We start from the raw sequence: 5,999 nt of genomic DNA, 5'->3' as shown, positions 1-5,999 counted from the left end.
CATGATAAATATCAAATACGTTATAGCTTGACTACAAGTTTAAAAACAACGCTACAATTGTTATAATCAAGGAAATTAAACTTACCATCATAAAAATGTGTCTACACATGTCGGAAATAGGCATATTTTATTCAAGCCATTACTATATGATATCAACATGCATTTATTATTCTTACAATCACCGCCAGAATGTCCAACCCTGTAGAAACAAAAATGAGGATGAAGATGTATGAACTTTCTATTTTTCTTGAACTCTTTGTCTTTTTAGATACTCTTCCCAAGGGTGGTCGCTTGACCAGATTACCATATTTGCTCTGGTGGATTCCTTTGTGCGGAGATGCAAAGATCTAATAGAGGTGAGCAAACACTACAAAATGATGCAAACAAACACACATTCACAAACTGTACATTTTCCAAATGTATGCAGAATTTTTACACCCTACTTTCTCAAGCACACATCCAGAGAATATCCTCTCAGATTTCTCAATAATTCACATCTCTGTCTCTCGTCTTTATTGCTTTCATTTTTCGTATTTCCCAGGACTCCTGTCCTTGCTGAGAGCTGTTTTTTTTTATATCACTTGTCATTTTTATATTTATTCATGCACATTTTTTGCTGTGTGCTCCTACTAGTTCCTCATACTATTGGTACTTTCCATAATTAGGGCTTGAAACTCTTTTTCTCTTTCAACAAATGGTTAGTGAGAAGAGATGCTTAGCCTTCAGAAATTGTTGTATATCAAGCATAGGAGGTTTTTTTTGCAATAAATGCTTTCAGACTGTTTGACTTTTTGTAAAATAGTATATTGAATATCTATTCTATTTTAATTTTTGAATATCGATTCTCACATTTTTTTTATCTAAGTTTCTTTCTCTAACACATTCTCTTTATTTCAGGTGTGTGAGTGTCAGCAGCAGTTTGCTCGCTGGGAAGAGGGTGAGCGAGTGCCGTTGCCATGCTTTGCTGGACGTCAGGGGTCAGAGGTCACTCAGAGACTGCTGTACATAGAGGCAACCTTTGACAACAGCCTGCAGGTCCTGCACTCTGTTAAGGACATCCTGGATGTCAGAAATCCCTCTTGGCATGAGGACTACAGCAGGTGCAGTGTGTTTGTAAATTGATCAGGGCACAAAGAAAAAGAGGTACTGTGAAATAGCTGGCTTTGATTGTTCGAGGAGCTACATTCTGTCCATATGGCAAACACGATGCCTACACTGGAAGCGACCAGTGTTGCATTTGCTGGAAGCTGCACATCACCTCTGAATGTCCACTAACCAGAGACCAGTCAGCTGTGAGCTTCATCAAGATTAAATCGAAAATGCATTCCATTAATAATAAAAGCCTACTTACATTTTTAACAAATGAGCCATTGGTATAAAAATATTGTATGCATGAGCATTTTTAGGATAACATATAATTTTATAATATAATAATTGAATATATAAATACAAATATGCCAATTTAAGTAATATTAAATACATTACATGCATTCAAAAGTTTGAAAGAAGTCATTTATCCTCACCAAGGCTGCATTTATTTAATCAAAAATACAGTAAAAAAATAATATAGTGAAATATTATTTTAAAAAATTAAATAACCCTTTTCCTTTTAAATATATTTTAAAATGTAATTTAAGTCCAAAAGAACAGCATTCATTTTAAAATATGTACAAGTCTTTACTGTCCCTTTTGAAAATTTTAATGCGTCCTTTCTGAATAAAAGTTTCTTAATTTCTTTCATTAAAAAAAAAAGACTAACGCCAGATTATTGTTTAATTATTTTATATATATATATAAAATGGATCTTCATATGGATAGAATAAAATAATCTTGAGTTGCTGTGGTATTTGTAAAATGAAGGTGCCAAATCTGGCTCTTGCATTGTAGATGGCTCCATTGACTATAATGGGAGCGATCTAGTTTTGTTGTGTAGTGACACGCAAAATGCGTCAAACTGTGTGTCTTTCTGCCAGCCTGTCTATGAGGCAGTCAGTCCTTCTGGTTCTCATGTATATTTATAAATGTTTGTCATTCTCGACTGCTTATTGGCCTGCTGACCTGTTGGGAATTTCCATACATCTCGTATTAGCATATCTTCATAAATATGTATATAATGACCTGCATATTCGGATCATATAGATATTTTTCATGAATATTCTGCCTAAATGTATGTACAGCGGGGAGAAGATCACTTTGCCTTTCTGTCTGAGCCCAGCGTGCCCCTATTGTCATTCACAACTGTTTGTGACAGCAGGCAGTTTGGCTGCTTATCTGAATACCATCATGACCGTCTGTGTGACGGAACCTGGGCTGCCCATCAGCCTCTAGAGGTCATTATCCCCTCGTACCCCCGCCCCAGGCACTGACGGACCTTGGGAAAGGGAGCCGTGCGTGAGCGAGTGTGTGCATCTGATGGCCATGATGGATTGGGGCCGAGGCGAGTCATAGGGTTAGGATATGGTTGCCAAGACAAACAGCTGTGCTTGTGTCTGGGGCAGGTGTTTCATAGTGTCTCAGCATATTGAGAGCACCCAAATCAATACCAGCCTCCATTTATGGCTGAGAGTGTGTGTGTGCTGGACTCTGCCTTTGAATAGAGGGCACTGATTTGTGTTTGGAACGTGCTGTACAGCTCTGCCCACTTCAAGTTTAAAAACAACGCTACAATTGTTATAATCAAGGAAATTAAACTTACCATCATAAAAATGTGTCTACACATGTCGGAAATAGGCATATTTTATTCAAGCCATTACTATATGATATCAACATGCATTTATTATTCTTACAATCACCGCCAGAATGTCCAACTTCACCATGATGAACTTAAAATTGGGTTCTATTATTTTTCCTCAACAGTTCTCCTTACAAAACGAAATTCATTTCAAACACAAATTTGATCAGAACAGAGTGGAAATTAGCAAGACCAACATAACAGCAAAGCTAATGTTTTCTGTTAGTTTAAGCACACCAACAGCAAAGCTAATGTTTTTTGTTAGTTTAAGCACAAACTAAGAAAAATAAAACTAAACTTTAATGTGGCAATAATTAAGACCAAACTGAACCTGGTGTGTGTTTATGGTGCATGACGGCGATGTTGTCTCGGCGGGGGCGGGGCGTAGTGAAGGTGGGGCTTGGGTAGACGATATTATCGGATATCGCGATATTTTTAAGGCGATTATCGATAAGATATTTTTGACATATCGCCCAGCCCTAGTCCAGTATTGAACTGTGTTGGAGTTAATGTGCAGTGTGTGGCATACCGTATAATAGGGTTAGGATATGGTTGCCAAGACAAACAGCTGTGCTTGTGTCTGGGGCAGGTGTTTCATAGTGTCTCAGCATATTGAGAGCACCCAAATCAATACCAGCCTCCATTTATGGCCGAGATTGTTTGTGTGTTGGACTCTACCTTTGAATAGAGGGCACTGATTTGTGTTTGGAACATGCTGTACAGCTCTGCCCATTTCTTTGTTGTATTGTGCCTTTTGTTTATCCATGTGTGTGTGTGTTTTTAGGTTCCGTGCTAAAGTGAAAGATCTGGAGGTGATGATGCAGAATTTGATCACTTCAACCTTCGAGACTGTGAACTGTGTGGAGGAAGGAGTACAGCTGCTTGATGTGTTTCAGCACCTGTCTGGACGAGAGGTCTTTCTCACACACACTTAGCTTCCAATTCAAAACCTTGTACACCGTCAGACTGCTACTCCTCTTAGCAAATATAGTGAATACAAATGGCTCCAGCAGAACAGACCACCCACAGACTTCTGATGTCACTTCCTTTTCACTCTCAGTTACTCAGGAGGTCAGTAGCAGGACTTCACGCACACATATAAGCCCACTGCTCTCTCACCTGTGTCACCTGTCTCTTTACTTATTGTCATTAAGATGTGTTTACCTCGTTAATTACATTCATCTCTCCGGGCTTTTGCCTTCCCCTTCAGTAAGTTTTTTTTTTCTCCTTCTTCCTTTCATTCTGTCATTCAGCTTTTCATTTTCAAATTTTGGAGTGCTGCTTTGGCTAGACTATTTTACATGCATTATAGCTAAAGCATTAAAGGGTTAGTTCACCCAAAAAAGAACTACCGTATTGTGGGAGTAGGCTGTAGGGTGTATTAGTTCTGATTGTTCATTAGTCTGATAGCCTGAGGGAAAAAGCTATCCCTCAGTCGGCTAGTGTGGGATCGGATGCTGCGGAGACGTCTTCCTGAGGGCAGCAGGGAGAGCAATCTGTGGGATGGGTGGCTGGAGTCACTGATGATCCTCCGGGCTTGCCTTATACACCGCCTGGTGTCTCTGATGATCCTCCGGGCTTGCCTTATACACCGCCTGGTATAGATGTCCTGGAGGGAGGGAAGTTCACCTCCAACAATGTGGCGGGCAGTTTGTACGACCCTTTGCAGAGCTTTGCGGTTGCCAGCGGTGCTGTTTCCAAACCAGGCAGTGATGCAGCCAGTCAGGATGCTCTCCACAGTGCAGGTGTAGAATGTTCTGAGGATGCTGGGGCTCATGCCAAACTTCCTCAGCCTTCTCAGGAAGAAAAGGCGTTGATGTGCCTTCTTCAGCACTGCATTAGTGTGTGTAGACCATGTGAGATCCTCACTGATGTGAACGCCGAGGAACTTAAAGCTGTTTACCCGCTCCACAGGTGTCTTGTCGATGGTGATGGGTGTGTGTTCTCTGCTCTGTCTCCTGAAATCCACCACCAGCTCCTTGGTCTTGTTGATGTTGAGTGAGAGATGATTCTCCTGACACCATTTAGTCAGGGTGCTCACCTCCTCTCTGTAGGCCGTCTCATCGTTGTCGGTGATCAGGCCTATCACCGTTGTGTCGTCAGCGAATTTGACGATTACGTTGGAGCTGTGTGTGGCTGCACAGTCATGTGTGTACAGGGAGTACAGGAGTGGGCTGAGGACGCAGCCCTGAGGAGCACCAGTGTTGAGGGTCAGCGGGGATGAAGTATTGTTGCCCATTCTGACCACCTGACTTCTGCCCGTCAGGAAGTCCAGGATCCAGCTGCACAGAGATCTGTTTAGTCCCAGATTCTGGAGCTTCTCAACAAGTGTGGCAGGCACTATGGTGTTAAATGCTGAGCTGTAGTCCACAAACAGCATTCTCACATAGGTGTTCTTATTTTCCAGGTGGGAGAGAGCAGTGTGTAGGGTGAAAGCAATAGCATCGTCTGTAGAACGGTTGCTACGATATGCAAATTGTAGCGGATCCAGTGAGGCAGGCAGCAATGAGCAGATGTAGTCTCTGACGAGTCTCTCAAAACACTTGCTGAAGATGGGTGTAAGAGCAACGGGCCTCCAGTCATTCAAGCATGTGATTTTATTTTTCATTGGTATGGGCACAATGGTGGATTTTTTGAAGCACGAGGGAACCACAGACAGAGAGAGGGAGAAGTTGAAAATGTCTGTGAAAACACCGGCTAGTTGGAATGCGCATGCTCGGAGCACACGGCCTGGGATGCCATCAGGACCCGCAGCCTTGCGGATATTCACCCGTCGGAATGATCGGGTTACATCCGCGACAGAGACGGAGAGTGCACTCACCTCTTCTGCAGCAGCCGCGGGAGCACTCTCTGTGTGGGCGGTGTTGTGAGCCTCGAAACGAGCATAAAAGTTATTAAGCTCATCCGGTAGAGAGGCGGCAATGTTCACAGTAGCTGGTTTGTTCCCTTTAAAGTCTGTTATGTTATTGATGCCCTGCCACATGCTTCTTGCATTGTTGGTGTTGAATTGTTCTTCACAGTGCTCAGTGCTGTTTCCAAACCAGGCAGTGATGCAGCCAGTCAGGATGCTCTCCACAGTGCAGGTGTTCTGAGGATGCTGGGGCTCATTCCAAACTTACTCAGCCGTCTCAGGAAGAAGAGACGTTGATGTGCCTTCTTCAGCACTGCATCAGTGTGTGTAGACCATGTGAGATCCTCATTAATGAGAATGCCGAGGAACTTAAAGCTGTTTACCCGCTCCACAGGTGTCTTGTCGATGGTAATGGGT

The 5,999-nt window shown here is 42.5% G+C and overlaps 1 pseudogene; it reads left to right on the top strand.

Annotated features, from left to right (window-relative positions):
- The window catches only part of LOC107702042 (dynein heavy chain 2, axonemal-like), a 153,203-nt pseudogene that overhangs the window by 49,082 nt on the left and 98,122 nt on the right, over positions 1 to 5,999 (top strand).

This window comes from Sinocyclocheilus anshuiensis, unplaced genomic scaffold, assembly GCF_001515605.1.
Source record: "Sinocyclocheilus anshuiensis isolate Anshui unplaced genomic scaffold, SAMN03320099.WGS_v1.1 scaffold318, whole genome shotgun sequence".
Lineage (NCBI taxonomy): Eukaryota > Metazoa > Chordata > Actinopteri > Cypriniformes > Cyprinidae > Sinocyclocheilus > Sinocyclocheilus anshuiensis.
The sequence above is the reverse complement of the archived record's forward strand: the minus strand, read 5'-3'. Positions and strand labels throughout refer to the sequence as shown.